We start from the raw sequence: 20,285 nt of genomic DNA, 5'->3' as shown, positions 1-20,285 counted from the left end.
GCCCTCCAAACTTTGACACTTTGTCATATTGAATATTTTGAATTGAAACCAGCTAAGTAAAAGCATATACAAAAGGAGATCCATTCTGTCCTTTGCCTAAACCCTGAGCATAAATTCTCCATGTGAAGACATCTCCCCTTCTACTAACACCTACAAGATGAGCACGAAGCTTCTGAAGAGGAAGAGATGACACTAAAAGGAATAGCATAAATAAGCTTCACTGAATAAACTTTATCAACATTAGTTTTTCTCATATATCAATGATCCTAGTTTGCTTTACTGTCAACCTGACATAGCCTAGAGAACAGAGTCTCAACTGAGGGATTGCTCAGATCAGAGTGGCTTATGGGCATGTCTGTGGAGGATTGTCTTCATTATTAGTTGATGTAGGAGGGCTCAACCCACTTTCGCAGGTTCTGAACTGTAAAGGTAGCTGTGTTAGCTAGCTGAGATTCTCCAGAGTAAGTCAGCATGCAGCATTCTTCAGTTTTAGTTGAACTTCCTTGGCTCTGAGTTTCCTGGTTAGAGGTAACAGCAAGCAGGCCTGGCTTCAGGTGCATGCTAGAGTTCCTGTCCTGACTTCCCTCAATGATGAACTGTGATCTGTAAGATGAAATCAGCCCTTTCCTCCATAGGCTGCTTTTGGTCATGGTCTTTGTCACAACAACATAAAGGAAGCTAGAGCAGATACCTTTGCACAGTTTTCCACCCACAGAAGCCAAATTTTCCCTCTTATTGTTAGTCTACTGTCTAGATTCTTTTCTATAATTTATCATCCTTTTCTGGGTTATGTATTTTTCAGAAAATCCTTCTAGCCTTGTAAGAGACTGAACTTTAGCCAGACCTTGCAGCCAAGTTAATAATGTAGCTTGCAATCATTTAAAGCAATTACTCACTTTGCTGCCCCATTGTATGCTTAGCCTGCCTTTAGGGAGCAGTGTAACTAACCTTCCTCTACCTGGGATCTCCCATGCAACCAACTTTTACAACTTATGTTAATTCATCACGTTAATGTTAAGTAATGGACTTTTGTGTCCCTGGCCTGCAATAATGTCCATGTGTATGCATGTGTGTTGTGGAGATCACTTGATGAAAGCAGCCAACATGTTAAGAGCATCTTTAAACAACAAATGCTGTGGGATGTTCTGTATGTCAAATATATTGCTCTGATTGGTTAGTAAATAAAACACTGATTGGCCAGTAGCCAGGCAGGAAGGATAGGCGGGACAAGCAAAAAAGAGAATTCTGGGAAGTGGAAGGCTGAGTCAGAGAGACACTGCCAGCCGCCACCATGACAAACAACCTGTGAAGATGTAGGTAAGCCACGAACCACGTGGCAAGGTATAGATTTATAGAAATGGATTAATTTAAGATATAAGAACAAGAAGTCTGCTACGGCCACACAGTTTGTAAGCAATATGTCTCTGTGTTTACTTGGTTGGGTCTGAGTGGCTGTGTGACTGGCGGTAGACAGAGGTTTGTCCTGACTGTGGGCCAGGCAGGAAAACTCTAGCTACAAATGGCGCCCAACGTGTTGGTAAGAGTTTCCACCTAAAACCTGAGAAAAAAGATTCTAAAACAGAGCTAAAAACAGTTCCTAGTTGTCTCTCTCAAGTTAGTGGCAGCCTGCAAGTTTGAGCTGCTGTGGCGGGTTCCTGGCATGCACGTTCGACCTACAGTGTGGCGGGAATGAGGCCTCTGCAAGTGGCACATTAAGCTGCCTAGTGGATTTAGCCTTTGCTAGTACAAAACAAAAAAAAGAGATTTCTGGGCTACACGCTGCTTTGATAGAAATATAGACCCACTATTTCTGAGAGTTGATAGCTCCCAGAGCTGGCGGAAAATGTACCACTGCCATGTTGGGAAGCTGAAGTGGGTGGAGCCAGCAGCCACAGCGCCTTTCAGGCTTAGAAGGTTTAAAGCAGTTTAAAGCAATAGCTTCACAATAAGACTGATTCAGATAAAATAGTTTACAATGTATGTAAAAATGTATGTAGGCTTAAAAGAAACAAAAAAAAAATACAGTTATATAAAAAAATAAATAGTTTTTAAAAATAAAGTCTTTAAAGAAACATTAAAGGTAATAAGCCACGTAAAGATGGCTATCACACAGAGAATCTGGATTATGTTGTCTTTGATATTCGTAACTAAAGAAAAACATTTGATTACAAAAGCTGTTGAGTTATGCCAAAATGTAAATTTTAAAGATACCTTGACTTCAAAATTTGGATATAAAGATATGTTGTTTTGAAAAAGAGTCTCTGCTTTTGTTTCCACAGAAAGCCAGAGGCTATGGATTTGTTCCAGATTAAGATACATCAGGTTTGACCAGCCAAGACCCCCTGAAAGGTCTCTGATGACACCATGGCCCAGATGATCCAAAATCCAGAATGGTTTCAAGGCAACCGGCTCAGACAATACAGCCTCATGGACTACTCCATGATCCTAAAATTTTCTTTGTGTCCCCATAAGATACAGTGGCCCCCTCCAGCAGGAAGTAGTAAGAGAAGCTATGCCCAAATTCCCAAATTATATGTAATTTTACTAGGTTAAGGATAAAACCTTCCTTTTTGAAAAAAAGAAAAGGGGAAGTGCTGTGGGATGTTCTGTATGTCAAATATGTTGCTCTGATTGGTTAGTAAATAAAACACTGATTGGCCAGTAGCCAGGCAGGAAGGATAGGCGGGACAAGCAGAGAAGAGAATTCTGGGAAGTGGAAGGCTGAGTCAGAGAGACACTGCCAGCCGCCACCATGACAAGCAACCTGTGAAGATGTAGGTAAGCCACAAGCCATGCGGCAAGGTGTAGATTTATAGAAATGGATTAATTTAAGATATAAGAACAGTTAGCAAGAAGCCTGGCACGGCCATACAGTTTGTAACCAATATAAGTCTCTGTGTTTACTTGGATGGGTCTGAGTGGCTGTGTGACTGGTGGTAGACAGAGGTTTGTCCTGACTGTGGGCCAGGCAGGAAAACTCTAGCTACAAACAAAATAGACTTTGGAAACACCATGTGGATATAGCTTGATAACATCTGGGTGAGATTTTGAGTGCTGTTTCAGGTCAGTAAAGTAACTTCTTCCCTTGTAAAACTCTGTTAAAGACTTCTGTAGAAATGTATCTCTCATTGCTTTCCCATGTCATGTTTTCTGTGTAGTTCAATAAATACAGAGCAAAGCCTCCTTAGGGGTAGGAATCACAGACAGGAGTTAGAGGCAGATCAAACAAACATAACAGACAGACAACAGGCAGCTACAGACCACAAATTATAGACAGCAATGAGAAACAGGGAGAAATGAAGAATTCAAATCTGGGCTCATTCTCAGTCTAAACTACCTGAAGAGTGTGCTAGATAGTTTTATGTCAAATTGATACAAATGGAGTTGTTTTGGAAGAAGGAATCTCAGTTGAGAAAATATGCCCACCAGATTGGCCTGTGAGTAAGCTTGTGGTACATTTTCTTGATAGATGACTGATCTGGGAAGGCTCATATCACTGTGGGCAGGATCATGTCTGTGCAGGCGGTCCAAGATGCTATAAGAAAGCAGGCTGAGCAAACCATGGGGCACAAGCCAGTAAGAAGCACCCCTCCATGGCCCCTGAATCAGTTCCTGCCTCCAGGTTTCAGCCTTGAGTTCCTACCCTCACTTTCTCAGTGATGGAGTGTGATGTGAGAGTTGTAAGCCGAAATAAACCTTTTCCTCCTAAGTTGCCTTTGGTTACAATGTTTATTAAAGCAATAGAAACATTAAAACAGACAATTACCTTCATGAAGTGAGGAGTTGAGTGTTAGTACTTCCTGAATGGCTTCGTTGTTAGCTAGAACATGTGGATGTCTTATATCTTCATAATGGCCTTATTATTTGTGATGCATGATAGTTCTGTGGCAGACTTTTTTTCCAGGATATTGTCTGTGTCCATCTTTGTGTTTGCTGTCTCCCATGTCTCTCTTTTTCTGGTGGGATAGATGGAGAGAGGCTAAAGGGGTCTGTCTGAAGATGCTTAAAAGGGAGGGGTCTGCATAATTTCACTGGGGTTGATTCAGGAACGGACTTTTCTGCTTTTATCTTTGCCATATTCACTGATGATCAGTCTAACTATTTATGTCCTGTACACTTTTTGGGCAAAGCTACCAATAAACCATGAGTTTAGAGTAGCTGTGTGTGTGTGTGTGCGTGTGCGCGCGCGCGCGTGTGTGTGTGTGTGTGTGTGTGTGTGTGTGTGTGTGTGTGTGTATGTAAGTACAGCTGTGTCATGAGGCACTTGTGGAGGTCAGAGGACAATGTTGGGTGCGGGGTCTCATCTTGCACCTTGTTTGAGATAGGGTCTCTGGTATTCACTGTGTGCACAAGACTAGCTGGCCTTCTAGCTTCTGTGGATTCTCCATTCTTTGCCTCCGATTGCTCCTCAGGAGTTCTACATTGCAGGTTCACACTACTGTGTTTGACTTTTATGTTGGTTTTGTGGATTCAAACTTGGATACCCATGCTTGTAGAGCAAGGGTTTTACAAATTGAATCATCTCTCTAGCCCAGATTAAGAAAGGAAGGATACTGGTGATCTAGTTGGTCCAATGCTAGGACCTCTTTGCAGAGGCTCATAATCTAACTGCCAGTGATATACCAGAAAGTTCTAGTTCCAACAGAAAACAGAACAGAACAAAACAAAAGCTCAAAATGACAATAAGGAACAATGGCAGCTAATGAACATGGGCAAGTCATGAGTGATTATACCACTAAAGAAAATGCTTACCTCTCTCTGTATCTCTGTCTCTCTCTATGTTTCTGTCTGTGTCTGTCTGTTTGTCTCTCTCTCTCTTTCTGTCTCTCTCTCATGCTCCACCCCAGCCTGCATGTCTTCAATAAGATGCAAGGCCCTGTGAGTCTTTCCCTCCCTAGCAACTCTCAACTGTCTATAAATCCTTGAGCAGCAATATGGTCTGAGCCCTTCCTCCACTCCTTGATGGAAAGCTAATAGGCATAATCTTGTTCAGGTTTCCTTGGTTCATCACAGTAAAAGATAACTCAGGAGGGCAGTGGTCAGGTCATGCTAGGAGGATATAGTTCCACACCCATAGTGCAGGTGAGGAGTCTTGAAGAGCTGCATGACTTGTACAGGACTCAGATACAGTAAGTGAAAAAGACAAGTTCCAAACTGATGTCTCTACATCCTTGATGACCTTGAACTATGAAGCCTCTCTTTCGTGGTGAATTTGAGTCTGGTTGTATTTCTTAGAGAGAGAGCAGCTCAGAGACCAAATGGAGATTCTAGAACTGTCAAAGTATTAAGAAAACTGGACAATCATGTAAATGTAACCAACAGTCTTATTAAATAAGAAATACAGAGCCGATTCAGAGAAGAAAGCCAAGAGGTCAGAGCTAAGAGCCTCACCCTTCCTGATTCAGGGATCCTCTTCAGCCAAGAGAGCTCTCTGAAAGGGACCTACTTCCTGTGTGTATGTCTTTATATACTCTAACTGTTCTGCCTTCTCATTGGTTGTAAACCCAAACATGTGACTGCCTCGTCACTGCCTGCATGTACCGCCCTCCAGGTCCTTAAAGGCGTGCACCACCGCCGCCACGCACTTGCTATGGCTCTAATAGCTCTGACCCCCAGACAACTTTATTTATTAACATACAATTAAAATCACATTTCAGTACAAGTAAAATACCACCACACAATCATGATGTGAACTACAACTCAGGCAGATGGTAAAGAAGTGTCCAGGGGTGTGCACCCTAAACTTTGAGGACACATCTTAAGAAAGGATCCTCTGTTCAGTATCCAACAGCTGCCAGCAGAGTTGAAGGACAAAATGACCATGTTGCATAGAATTGATGCAATGGCCAAGGAAGCTTAGGGCAGCAACAGCAATTGTTGATATAAACATGTTTGCAGGTAAGATGAGGGAGACCTGGGAGTGTGGATATACTTGCTGCAGATGGGGCCTGGGTTCCTACTTGGGGTTATAAAGAATATGCCTTGAAATAGTCTAGTAGACCCTGGTTGTTTCTTTATACCCACCTCTCGGGTCTACTCTAGCATTCTATCTAATTCTCCGAGAAATATAGAGTTCTTGGCTTATTTAAAGATTTATTCAGAACAGTGGAGTGATTATTTCAGAAACTGTGAGTGCCAAGAGTCCTCATTTACTCTTAGATAACTTGGAGCCTGGCATGTGACGTTAGGTGTCTTGCTCCCTGGCCTGGGTGACACTGTGCACAGATACCTGAGCTCCTTAGTAGACTGCAAGACTGGCTGAAGCTGTTCCTAATGGGTCATTGAAATTACCAACATTTCTCCTGTCTCTTTCTCTCCTTCGTTTGATTTTCTTGTTTCATGAATGGCTTTGGGGAAACTCACCTAAAACATGCAGTATTCATGCTCATGTATTGCATATTTATATGCCCAAACATATTCAAAATTTTCAGGGAGTGCTGTTTGCTGAATCCAGATGGATCTTAATGCACATGGAAATCCTACTACATAGGACACTGGGGCAAGTCCCACCCCTCTCTGTTGCTTGTTTCATAATGTGTGAAGTGACAGTAATGACAAATTGGAGGAATTGAAATTCACTAGGTTAAAATATGTAAAACACCCGGTTCTTGCTTATTAAAAATTCAGAGTAAGGTTGGAGACATCTTTACTCCAAACATTACACATTTAAAATACTATACTCATCACATTATATTGTAGCATGTATCTATTTAATATATAAAAATAATGAAGAAATGTGTGGCTCAGCCTTTCCAGAGACAAGCTGCCTATTCCGAGCACTGTATTGTGACTACCACTTGGCTGTCACCCTCAGGAGGCTCTGTGTCTGCAGACAGAGAAATAAATATTGCTGCTTGTTCTTTCACTTTGCTATATGTCAGTCCTCCATTGATCTTGGCTAGTTCTCTCATAGGGATGCATGTAGAGGCAGTTTTCATAGCACAGATAAATATTAAAGGCATATTTAGTTTCCCACAGTGAACAAGGTTGTGGAGATAAACAGGCCCATCGTGGTAGAATGCTTTTGAAGGTAGATTAAAGGCTGACCATCAAAGTGATCCCAAGGCCATAAAATGAGTACCTTGAAGGAAATTCAGTGACCTCTTCTGTCTCCCTGGGTTTTAGTAGAGTGCCTTGGGATAGTCCTGTGTGATGGTTAATTTAGACTGTCCACTTGACTCAATGTAGAATCACCTGAAACTGTGTCTCAGTGAGGAATTATCTAACTTAGGTTGGGGTTGGGGCATACCGTTGAGTGGTTTTCTCATTTGGGGTAGCTGAAGAGGGAAGAACTATCCTGAGTGTGAACAGCACTGTTTCATGAGTTGAACCCTGGACTGAATGAAAAGGAGAGAGGAAGAGGGGAGCATGAGCTGAGTGCTAACATGCATATATTAATTTCTTGCTCTCTTCTCTTGACTGTAGATGTGATGTTACTGACTGCCTCAAGTTCCTTCCATTATGACTTTCCTGCAGTGATGGCCTGGAACCTGGAACCAAAAGCCAAATAAGCCCTTTATCCATTAAGCTGCTTTTTATCATAGAGTTTTATCACAACAGGAAATGAAACTATGAAATCCTCCAACTTTTTTGTTCTGCCAGCTCTACATGTTTCTTCTCAGACTTTTTGGTAAATGATCTACCCAGGAGAACATGGCCAAGACTTCTATAGTTTGTAAAGCAAGGGAAATTCTTTCCTGAAAAGGATGGAATCTAACTTGAGAAGGCTGAGAAATCCTTGAATATCTATTCAAGTGGACTCTGTTGTGAAATATTGTGTTTGTGTTCTGACAAATAAAGCTTGCTTGAAGTCAGAGGATGGAGCTAGCCACTAGTTAACCATAGAAGTTTGGAGGACTATAGAGAGAGCAATAGGAAGGGGTAAGGCAGGGCTGAGAAAAGATCTCGGCCCTTTTGGCCTAGAGAAATTGAAGAGGCAGGAAGTCACTGGTGGCTGCTCCCCTGCTTCTCTGATCTTCAGGTTTTTACCCCAGTATCTGACTCCTGGTTTTTATTGATAAGATTAATTAGATTTATGCTTCAGGACTCCTCAGGGGTAGGGATCTGTCTCAGTCAGCTAAGTACTGGCAATGAAAGCATGAGATGAGTGTGGATCCCTACCATGCCTGTAAGCAGCTGCACATGGAGGCATGTACCTGTGGTTCCAGTTGATTCTACAAGGAGAGGAGATATCTGCCTGTCATGTTGACTGATGTTTTCTTCTCCAGTCACAGAGCTTGTGGTGGTTTGAAAGAAAATGGCCCACAAAGGGAGTGGTACTATTAGGAGGTGTGGCCTTGTTGGAGGAAGTGTGTCACTGTAGAGGGTGGCCAGTCTTTGAGGTCTCCTATGCTTAATCATACAGTTGGTTCTGCTGCCTTCGGATGAAGATGTAAAACTCTCAGCTCCTTCTCCAGCATCATGTCTGCCTGTGCATTGCCATGAAGATAATGGACTAAACCTCTAAAGCTGTAAGCCCACCTAAATTAAAAGTTTTCCTTTGTAAGAGTTGCCATGGTCATGGTGTCTCTTCACCACAATAGAAACCCTAAGACAGAGGATGACATGTAGTAGGCCCTCAACAAATTTCAATAAATGAGAATTTACTGCACTTGGTGAAAGTGACGTCTGGCACACTGGTGGTTCCCATTTTCCATTACACCATGCATAAGGATAAGTTAGGGGAAAGGTGATATTTTCAGTCTTGGCATAGTCAAAGAGAAATCAATCAAACCCTTGTTTAAAGTTGCTTCTTGGGGTCAGGGGATGTGTCTTAGTTGTTTGTGCCTGCCTGACTTGCCCAAGGCCCAGAGATAGATCCCCAATACCATGTAAAACTGTGTATGGTGGCACAGGCTTGGGAGGTAGAAAAGGAGGATCTGGAGTTCAAGGTTATTCTGCATCATGTGACAAGACTTCAAGGTCAGCCTGTAGCACATATGACCTGTTCTTTAAGAAGAGGGGAAAGAAATGGTAGTTTTTCAAGTCCTGGTTGACTAGAAGCTTGAAATGTACCTGAATACCAAAAGAACCTGGTTTCCTTCTGTCCTAACACTCCCTGAGAAGAGGTATTGTGAGCTAGGTTCTACCCAACTAGTTAGAATCCCTGTTAAGCTGTAGATTGTGAAGTAGAAAATGTTTTTCTGATTGGAAGTCATTTCTGGACTTCCTGGGTTGTTAGACAGCTATTGTTTCCTCTTTTCCCCCTCACCTGGAAGACTGAATAGAGAGCATCAGTCTTTTGGTCCAGCTCTCAGCCTGAGCTTTGCTGGAACAACTCCTGAAAGGCCCACAGCAGGCATCTCTGCAGGGAGTGTTGAAGATAACCTGGGATCATCATACCCTGGCATTTTGGACATGTAAAAGGTAATGTGTTACAAAAGCTAATTCAGTTTCTAGGAATCCAGTGAGATTAAACTTAGATGTGACCCAGAGCATGAGAGAAGAGGAAAAAGCCACAGCAGAATGTAGCAACATTTAGCTACTAACTTTTTTTAAAAAACTAATTAATTAAATTGTATTTTTATGTGCATTGGTATGAGGGTATCAGATCCCCTGGAACTGGAATCACAGACAGTTAGACAGTTGTGAGCTGCCTTGTGGGTGCTGGGAATTGAACCTGGGTCCTCCGCAAAAGCAACCAGTGCTCTTAACCTCTGAGCAATCCCTCCAGGCCCTAGCTGCTAACTTTTATCTTACAGTATGCTGCTTGTTAAGCTATTCTGTTTAATATTAAAGACTTCTTCATTTTAAGCACTGTTGCCTTTTACTTCTTGGAAAAGACTAGATTTTTCAATTCAAACTAGATTGCTATTTTTTGCTTAACAGTGGAAAATTTCTAGAAGAAAGGAGGTGGGGCTTGTAACAACTTTAAAAAGAGAGTGGCAGGTCTTTGGAAAGTGGCTGGCAGGAGCATGCTCTCTGATGGGGCCCTGAAGAAGAGCAGGCTCCCAGGTCCAAAGAGGAGGTTCATTAGGAGGTATAGCAGCTATGAACAGAGTGATGGGGGGGGGGGGTCTGAAAAGACCACATCGTTCTGTATAAATAGAACACTGATTGGCCAGTGGCCAGGTAGGAAGTATAGGTGGGACAAGGAGAGAGGAGAATTCTGTGAAGTGGAAGGCTGAGTGTCAGAGACACTGCCAGCTGCTGCCATGACAAACAGCATGTGAAGATGCCAATAAGCCACGAGCCACATGGCAAGGAATAGATTTATAGAAATGGATTAATTTAAGATATAAGAACAGTTAGCAAGAAGCCTGCCACGGCCATACAGTTTGTAAGCAATATAAGTCTCTGTGTTTACTTGGTTGGGTCTGAGCAACTCTGGGACTGGCGGGTGACAGAGATTTGTCCTGACTGTGGGGTAGGTAGGAAAATTCAAGCTACACCACATTCTTCCTTTTCCTAAAATATCAGGGTAGATAGAGCACCATGGTGACAGACCCAGCCATAGCATGACCTTGAAGAGTGGGAGGAGAGTCTGAGCAAGAAGCTAGAGGGTCTTTGAGCTATCAGGGAGAAAATCAGAAGCAGCAGGTTACTGGAAGTGTGGTGAGAGTTGGAAGGGTAGGCACAGACGGGATGGAGGTTGGAAGGTGAATCTGCTAACACTGGAGTTCTATGGCCACAGCCTGGGCTCTGCTGACTCCGATAAGCCAGGCCCAGCCACCCATCCTCAATAAGCCAATAAGAGACATAGTGAACAGAGGAGAAAGGGGGGTTATTATATGCTTCCACATTGGGAAGATAAACAAAAAGTCCATTGTCTTCTTGGGGTCATCAAGTCTATCTTTGGGACATTAACATGAAATTTAGGTTTAAATAGAGGGTCAAGGCATACACAACTAAAGAGTCCTGGTCCAGGGGTGGTCCAATCCGTTGCTGCCTCATCTCCAGTGTCTCCTTCAAGGTCTTCTGACAAGTTTTAAGTAGAGGTAAGCCCTCTCTGGCTGACCACAGAGCTTTTTCTTCTCCAAGCATGAGATTCCTAGGGAAAATCCAACTTCTTGGGGTCTATTGTAACTGTATGACAGCCAAAGGGAGGGACACAAGTTTCTTCAGAATACTGCATTCCTGGAAGGACAGTTACAGTTGGAATAGGAGTCAGCTAAATGTCTGCCATATTGCAGCAGGAGAGTGGGAAGTGGGTACTGCAACAACAAGATTAACGAGGAAGAGGCCAGTGGGCAGAGAAAGACTGGAAGTCCTTCCTCACCTGGCCTTCATGTAACAGAGTGTGTGACAAAAGCCTGCGCTACATACACACAGAGAAGGTGGGTGCTATGTGGATGTCCAAAGAAGGTCTTGAACTTAGTGGCCCAGTGTTTCGGGGGATTTTCTCCCAGTTCATTTGTTTGGTCTTAATTCTCAGGAATGTTTCCCCTGTAATAAAATATCTATTTCTATTTCTAACCACATGTCCCTGGTCTAATTATCTGCCATAGGTCAGCGGTGACCCAGATCTGTGCCTGTAACAATCTCAACTGCAGAATCACCACCAGACACTTCCTTGCCCTCAATGAAGCAAAGTTAGTGCTTGTGGTGGGCAGAGAAAATGAGATGAAGAAGGAATTTAAGATGGAGGGACCCTCAGAGATGGTGAGGGCAGGCAGTCTTCCCTCTGTCTTTCCATGCGTCCCTGCTTCCTGACCCTCCTCAGCTGCCCCTGCCTTCCACTGGGATGTAGAGCTGCACCCGTTAGGATTTGTACCATGGAGGGCTATGCATCATTGTGCCCAGGAGGGCTATGCATCACTGTGCAATCCTGGAGATGATGGCTTGCGGTTAAGCTGTCCCTGGGGACTCTGCAGATTTAGCGATTCACCCTCCTGAAAAGTGTGACTGTATTAATATTGATGCCCCTGGGAGAAAATCGAATCCAGGGACAGCTCTCTTTCTGACTCAGCCCATTTGAATCCATGCAGTGCTTTTACTCCTTTGAAAGCATTTTTCTATGTAGCAAAATGAAGGAAGGCTAGTTTTCCTGAAATGAGGTTTAAATCTTTCAAAGCAGAATCAATAGGCTTTCTTCTTTCAGACCACAGAGAAGATGGCGCTGAGTCCAGCACAGTGGACTCATCTTCCGCTCTCTGTCTTTCCTGCTGAAGAGTGACACTGTGAGATGGAACCCTAGCAAACCCTCCCATGAATTAAACCCTCATCCCTTTTCCTCTTCCTCCTCCCCCTCCTCCTCCTCTTCCTCTGTTTTCTCCTCCGCTTCCTCCTCCTCCTTCTTCCTGAACCCAGGGCATTGTGCTTGCTAGGCAAATGCTCTATCATTGAGCTAAAGCCTCAACACCCATCTTCCTCTTTGTAGCAAAGTTCTGTCCTCCGACTCTTAAAGCGGTCTTAGTTTGCCTCATAGGCACATTAAGATGTTGTTCCAAGTCTTGAAATGATACACAGTAGGGAAGCCAGGATTTGAACCTGGGTTTTGTAAGGTTTGATTTAGGGTTCAAGAGGTATATTGATGTGGACTGTTCCTTAGGGTGAGATGTATGTTAGAAGAGTTATTGATACCTTAGACATACAACATCCTGGTGGGGGCAGTTCTAAAGAGTGTTCAGGCCCACAAGACAAAATTGGTATCTCCTCTTACAGGGAGAAGGAAAGTCTTAGGCTAAATATGGATAAGAAACCCATATTATGTGCTCTCTAGCATTTCCTGGGATGCTCACAGCTTCCTGAAGCCTTCTTTCCTGTGATCTGGGATTCCTCCAGAGTATATAATAGTGTGGTTTTCAAGTAAAAGAGGCTTTTCTTCCTCAATAGCAGTAGGTGTATCAGAGTTAGACCTGAGAGTGTGACACCATTCTCCACTTCATAACACACACTTGTGCTCTGCTTTGGGAGATGGCTGTGTGTAATGTTCATGACAACTCTAGACTGCCCTGTGCTGTTTGAGCACTCTGGGAATCTGGTTCTGGAAGTGGGGTTGCCCTTTCCTGGGACACTGCTCAAGAAGTCCCAGTGTAGTTCCCAGAATAAGGCCATCTGGTCGGTCTAGGCTTGGAGCTCAGCCCACAGGGTTTGTGAAAGAGCTTTTCTCTGCCTGTGCTCTCAGTCTATGGCATGGGCTGGATTCTTTCTTCTTCAGTGTGTACTTAGTCAATGGCCCCTGCATTGTGCCCCCTCATTCTCTGATGCTTGCTTCAATAGCAGCTGCTGGGATGCTTCTGGGATGCTGCAATAGTGAACCACACCTTCAAGTGACAGTGCTTCTTGTGGTTTTGTTTTAAAGCTCTGTCCAGAGATGCCAGAAAGAGGTGACTGACAGCCAGATCCTATTTGAGATTCAAAATTTTGCTACACTAACCTTTGAAGAACCATTGAGTCCTTGTTTTCTTTCTTGCTTGCTTTCTTTTTCTCTGTATGATATATATTTATCATATATATATATATAATTTTTTCTGTAAAGCTTGCCTTTATTTTATTTTTCCTTTATTAATTTTTTTTATTCATTTTACATACCAACCATGAATCCCCCTCTCTTCCTTCCTCCCACCCCCCCAGCCTTCCCTTCAACCCACCCATCATCCCCTCCTCCAAAAAGGTAAGGCGTCCCATGGAGAGTCAGCAAAGTCTGGTAGTTCATTTGAGGCAGGTCCGAGCTCCTTCCCCTGATTCAAGGGTGAGCAAGGTGTGTCCCCCCATAGGTAATGGGCTTCAAAAAGGTAGCTCATGCACCAGGGATAGATCCTGCTCCCACTGCCAGGGGCCCCTTAAACAGACCAAGTTACACAACTGTCTCGCTCATGATTATGGCCTAGTCCAGTCCCGTGTATGCTACACAGCTGTTGGTCTGAAGTTCATGAGTTCCTACAGGTTTGGTTTGGTTGTCTCTGTAGGTTTCCCCATCATGATCTTGATGGCCCTTGCTCATAGAATCCCTCTTCCCTCTCTTCGACTGGACTCCTGGAGCTTGGCTGTGGATCTCTACATGTGCTTCCATCAGTTTCTGGATGAAGACTTTATGATGACAGTTAAGGTTTTCATCAATCTGATTACCAGGGTAGGCCAGCTCAGGCACCCTCTCCACTATTGCTAGTAGTCTAAGCTGGGGTCATCATTTCGGATTCCTGGGAACTTCGATAGCACTGGGTTTCTCCCTATCCCCAGAAAGTCTCCCTCCATCTTCATATTAGAGGTCAATGTTGAGTACTGTTTCTTAAAGCTATCCATTTTATTTTTGAGGCAGAATTTCTCAGTGGAACTCTAAACAGTCTAGGCTAGCTGGCCAGTGAACCTCAAGGACCCTCCTGTCTCTGCCTCCCCAGCACTGAGATTACAAACTCATGCCACCATGCTGAGCCTTTTTCACCTGGGTTCTCAGTATGAAATTGAACTTAGTTCCTCACACTTTCATGGTCAGTGCTTTATTGATGGAGCCATCTCCTCAGGTCCCACTGTGCCTATTTCTAAGTTTCTCAGTTCACTAAGGCACTGGCCCTGCAAATAATGGCTTGCTGGGTATTGAGTGAAAATTCTGAAAAGGGCAGAGTTTTGTCTGATGTTAAGGAAGTGTGCTACTTGTCTCTCTTTTCTCCTTAGCCAAGACCCCAGCAGAGATGGAGGTGCTCGGTTTCGTGAGTGGGAGGAAAGCAATGAGGGACATATGGAGGATCATCTTGGGACTCTGAGATCTACCTGGGAAAGCTGCCACAGCAGCAAGTTGCTTTGTTGTTAGAAGAAAAATAATGTATCTGAAATATTATGGCAGTAGTTTTGACTCCACATAAGTATCCCCTAAAGCTTCTGGAATCTATGTGCTTTATGTTGCTACACAAAAAAGAAATATGTAGAAGAAATTATGGAATTGCCCAGTCTTCTCAGCTCCAGGAGAATGACCCAGAATCACAGACCCCCTTTCCATTGCACCTAGAGCTAGGTCACGGGGCATTTTTGTAGAAATGCATAACATATCTTCATATAATTGCTCCATGCCCCACTACCCTCTCCTCAAACCCACTTTGCTCCTGCTAGACTCCTTTGTTTCTGGACAGTTTCATGTTAAATATTCATGAATGGTTTTGTGGCTATACAACATCAAGGAACCACAAAAGAGAGAAAACACGATCTTAGTCTTGCTGAGACTGACTGAGTTTGCTGACTGTGATCATCTCCAGTTGCAACCATTTTTTTTTCTGCAAATGGAATAACTTTGTTTTCCTAATGGTTGAAAACAATCCTATTGTAGGTCATGCTTTATGTTATCCATTCCTCTGCTGTTGGGAACCTAGGTTGGTTCCACGATTTAGCTATTGTGAGTATTGCGGTAAACATGGGTGCACAAGTGGCATGTTGACTTGAATCTTTCAGGAAAATATTCAGGAAGAGTCACTAAATGAATGGTTCTTTAATTGAATGAGCAGATAGTTCTTTAAAAAGGAAACACAGGTTTGGAGAGATGGCTTGGTGGATAAGAGCACATGCTGGTTTTAGAGGACACAGATTTCATCCCAAGTACTCACATCAGTGATTCACAAACACTTGTATCTGCAGCATCAAAGGATACAATGCCCTCTTCTGGTCTCTGTGGGCACTTCCATGTGTGTGTGCAGATACACAAGCATACACACATGCAAATAAAAAATAATAAAAATAAGTCACTAAAATAAAAGAGATATAGATGACCAATGAACATGAAAAAATGTTCAAAATAGCTGGTTATCATAGAAACCCAACATTAAAACTAAATTGAGATTCCATTTCACACTAGTCTGTATGGCAATCATTACAAAAGCAAGTAACAACACTGTTGGTGAGAATGTGGTCAAAAGAGAACCCTTATAAACTGCTGGTGGGACTGTAAAGCAGTTCAGCTGCTCTATACATCAGTATGGAGGTTCTTCAGAGGACGTTTTGTATCTGTATGAGACATGGTTCAGTCTTAACCCTATTCTGATGTTTGACTGACCCATGCCTTAATTTTTTCTTTAGGGAATAAGATCTCATGTAGCCCAGGATGTCTTGAACTTGTTCCAAAGCTGAGGGTGACCTTGAAATTAACATTTCCCCCCTAGGTCTCTCAAGTTCTGAGATTCTGGGTATGCCCCACCAATCCTGACCATTTTTCCATTTTCTCAAAGTTCCTTTACGGCCTCTCCTATTTAGAAAATGCCACCCTCCTTTCACAGATGACTTATGGTTTTGGAGTAAGAAATATAAGCAGGAAGAAATTTTCCATAAAAGTAACCCCAGATTTTATTTTCAGGATTATAGAGTGTTATTGGATATGAACGCAATGTGCCTGTAACCTCATGGCACCTGCCTTATATTAAAAAAAAATGTGCATTTGATAAAGCCTAGGATATGAACCACAAGTCAGGGCAATTTTTCAAAGACATTGTGTAGAGTCTTATGACAGCAATAAATACCTAAATATCAGATTAATAATTGCATTCTGACAAGTTTGCCGTGGTGGCCACACATCACAAAAACTGTTCATTCAGCTCCTCTCTGGGAAAAAATAAAATGAGGGGATGCTTTTGCATGAGTTCCTTTCAAATAAAGCACAAAACCAGAAAGTGCTGAAAGTACAATTCCAAATCATTTGTTGAATATTTTGTAGTACTCTCATTTGGGGAGCAGAAAGTAACACCGTCTGGAATTGCATAGTTAATCGGGGATCTGTGCTGAAACTTAGATTTGATGCTTCTGTGACATCAGGTGCTTTCTTGAAGCTTTAGTTGTAGGGGATTTTTTGTATATGAAAATGAGAAAATATTGACTTTGCAAAGATGAAGTAAAAGAGTGTACAGAGCTATCCTTCCCCAGGTAACTGCAATGTAACATATTTGTGTGCAATATTTTCTCTGGTGAATGTAATGTGTAGTTGATGTGAGAATTAAAAACTGAAATTTTTGATATTTTAGCAGTTTTGAGGCTTTTTTTTTTTTAGAATTAAGAGAGGCAGAGAGAAGTCAGACTTACGGAAGTTTTTAAGACAAAAGCAGCTCACATGAACATTGATACTGCTTTGTGGGTACTGAGGCTGCTTGAAGCAAATATCAAGGATAGAATGGCCAGAGTTGGTACATACACAAACACACACACACACAAAAAAAACCACACACACATACATACACACACAAACACACACACATACACAAACACACACACATACACAAACGCACACACACAAACACACACATATACAAACACACACACATATACAAACACACACACACACACACACACACACACACACACACACACACACAAGCATAAATGTATAAATACAACCTGCTGAGTCCCGTTTCATTGCTTTTGTGTACATGGTTTCAGGAACATTTTTGTATCAGATACCCAATTAGGTCTCATCTTTGGGAATGATTAATTCCCCACGCCCCCACTCTCTGCAGTCATTAGCTGCATATATGTATATTTGTTTTGTTTTTGTCTAGGGTTGTGACCCCATGAGGTTCCCCCTTCTACATTAACCTGTCTGTTGACATTGTCATTGTTCGGGTCTTATTTAGGCAGCCATATTGTTGAAGTGTCATGGGTGTAGCTTCCCTATCATTTGTAAGAGACAGAATCTCACAGCAGACTTCCTGGTCCTCTAACTCTTAACATTTTTCTCCTCCCTCTTTCAAGATGTTCCCTCAATCTTAGGTTCAGGAGTTGTGTTGTAGATGTATCTGTTTGGGGCTGTGCTTCCCACAATCTGTTGATCTAAGCCTTGAGACCGGTTTTCTGTAATGGTCTCTGTTTGCTGTGGAGAGATGCTTCTCTGATGTGGGACAAGAGCTATATTTGCCTGTGGGCTTAAGGATAAGCTTTAGAATTCAGCTGGAAGTTATGTTGGTCTGGTAAAATGGTAGTAGCAGACTCTCCTCTTAGATCTGTGACCTCACTAGCCCTGGGAAATCAGTCATGTTTCCAGCACCACACACAATTTTTCTCCTGCTGAGTATGCCTTTAATTCATAGACAGCTGTTGGTTACCACCAGGTTCTGAGTGCCACTGTTGCACCCTCAGGGATATCTTGCCATGCTGGTCATTGTGGTTCATAGGCTTCCTACCTGGTTAGGACTACTATTTGCTTCCCTACATTGGCAGCTTGCACAGTACCTTCTGATACATTGAAAACTAGACCATAGGATGGAGGTTTTCGTGTTAGATCCAGCTCAGATATTCAGAATCCTGTCTGAAGAATGTAGTTTCTTCTGCAACAAGGATTTACTCAACCTCTGACAGGCAGTCAAGAGCAATAGCAATAGCTTGTGTAGTTTTGGGAATCCCTCAGGCAACCCTGACCAACAACTCTGAGGTTTCTCATACCTGGTACTTGGGTTTTCTTAGGTAGTTTACGGCTTTTGTGGGAAACATTGTCAGCCCAAGTGGTATAGCCCAAGTGGTATAGCTTCATTTAAGCTGTTTATATATGTATATACATACACTTATAGGTAATATATATATATATATATAAATTATATAATTTTATGTAATTATAAAACAATATGATTGTAGCATGAGTTTTAAAAGTTCTTATTAGTAAAATCAAATCTGGAGCCTGGTATTGGGGTGAACACTGGATGATCAGAGAAACAGAACAAGCCACAGCTACCTCACCTTGCCAGTTTCTCAGCTGATCCTGTTTCCTCAGACTGGAAGCTTCTGTGTCTTCATCCAAATGGATCTCAGCTGAACTGTGCTGCTCAAAGCCTAAAAGCTTAACGAGCTAAAAGCTTCTAGCTTCTGATTTCCACACCTTATATATCTTTCTGCTTTTGCCATCACTTCCTGGGATTAAAAGCTCACTTCTTGGGATTAAAGGCATGTGGTCACCATGCCTGGCTGTTTCCAATGTGGCCTTGAACTCACAGAGATCCAGAAGGATTTCTACCTCTAGAATGCCAGGATTAAAGGTGTGAGTGCCACCGTTTTCTAGACTTTGTATCTAGTGGCTGCTCTGTCTCTGACCTCAGATAAATTTATTAGGGTGCACAATATTTTGGGGAACACAATACCACCACATATGATTACCTGGGATTTTACAAAGATCCTTAGGGTTATTTGTCCCTCCTCTTTACATATTTCCATATTAACTTCCTTCCTACTTCCACAATTAAAGTCCCTTTCTCTGTTTTCCTCTTTCTGTCTCTTAATTCCAGTGGAATGGTGAGGAAGGAAATTCTTCGAAGGGCCTTTCAGTTTCCTTTTCTGTTCTGGCCCTCCATCTCAGCAGGAAACAAACCATTTTTGATCTCCTGTTATAAGTTGTGTGACTTAGAGCAATCTACTTAAACTTTCTAAGCCCATGTTCTTTCATCTACTAAGTAGTACTAAGCAGAATGTCTGCCCCTGTATTCAAGCATAAAGACTGAAGGAGGTGATACATGAGGATACTCCATCACTGTTAGTGTATTCCTCTCTGTCTCTGTCTCTCTCCTTCTCTGTGGTGTATATGCATATGCAGACCACTGTGTACTGGTCTGTGCACCTGTGCATATGTGTGTGGAGGCCAGAAATGGACATCAGGTGTCCTGCTCTCTCATTCTTTTTTTTTAACAGACAAAGCCTTGATCTTTATTAGTTAAAAAAGCTGCATATTTATTTTGCTTTCTGACTCTGTGTTTGTGTCTTCAACACTTACACAACAATTTTCTGCTCCTCAATAAGGAAAGCCCGCTTGATCCTGTCACAGACACACTTGGCACACATGGACCCACTGTAGACCCTGCTGACATGCTTCTTTGTCTTACACAATCTCATAACGACTTTCCGTCTCACAGCACGAACCCCTCAAAGCCTGCCTGGGCACACACCACATGCAGATTTAGGTGCTTTCCCAACCTTCTTGGCATAAAGGCAAACAATCCTGTTGCCAGGGGTCCCAGACAGCCTACTTTTGCTGGAGGCTGTATTGTAGGAAAGCCTATGATGGCTTGTCAAACGCTGGACCATTCTGAGTGCCTCTAAGCACCGTCCCTGGAAGAGCACTCTCTCGTTCTTGTCCCCTCATGTCAGGATCTCTCACTGAACCTGGAGCTAGGCTTTAATCATCAAGTCCCAGTGAACCTCCTGTCTCCACCCCTGCTCTGCCTCAACAGGGCTAGAGTTACATGACCATGCCTGGAATTTTGCATGGGAATGGGGATTTGAACTTGTGTCCTCATGATTGTGCAGCAATCGCTCTTACCCACTGAGCCATCTTCTTTATCTTTCTTTTAAATTGTTTATTTTCATTAACACACAAGGAATTAGGTTTCATCATGACATTTTAATGAAATTTTGTTCTTGTTCCTCTTCTCACCTCAGCCCCATTTCTCACCCCC

General features: G+C 42.7%; 1 pseudogene; it reads right to left on the bottom strand.

The window, feature by feature from the left end:
* Positions 1-19,560: 19,560 nt before the first annotated feature.
* On the bottom strand, positions 19,561-19,914 carry LOC128109354 (60S ribosomal protein L34-like; annotated as a pseudogene).
* Between the last annotated feature and the right edge of the window lie 371 nt (positions 19,915-20,285).

The sequence above is a fragment of the Peromyscus californicus genome, unplaced genomic scaffold (assembly GCF_007827085.1).
Source record: "Peromyscus californicus insignis strain IS unplaced genomic scaffold, ASM782708v3 Scaffold_14__1_contigs__length_90479793_seg_2, whole genome shotgun sequence".
Lineage (NCBI taxonomy): Eukaryota > Metazoa > Chordata > Mammalia > Rodentia > Cricetidae > Peromyscus > Peromyscus californicus.
This window is presented reverse-complemented; position numbering and strand designations above follow the sequence as displayed.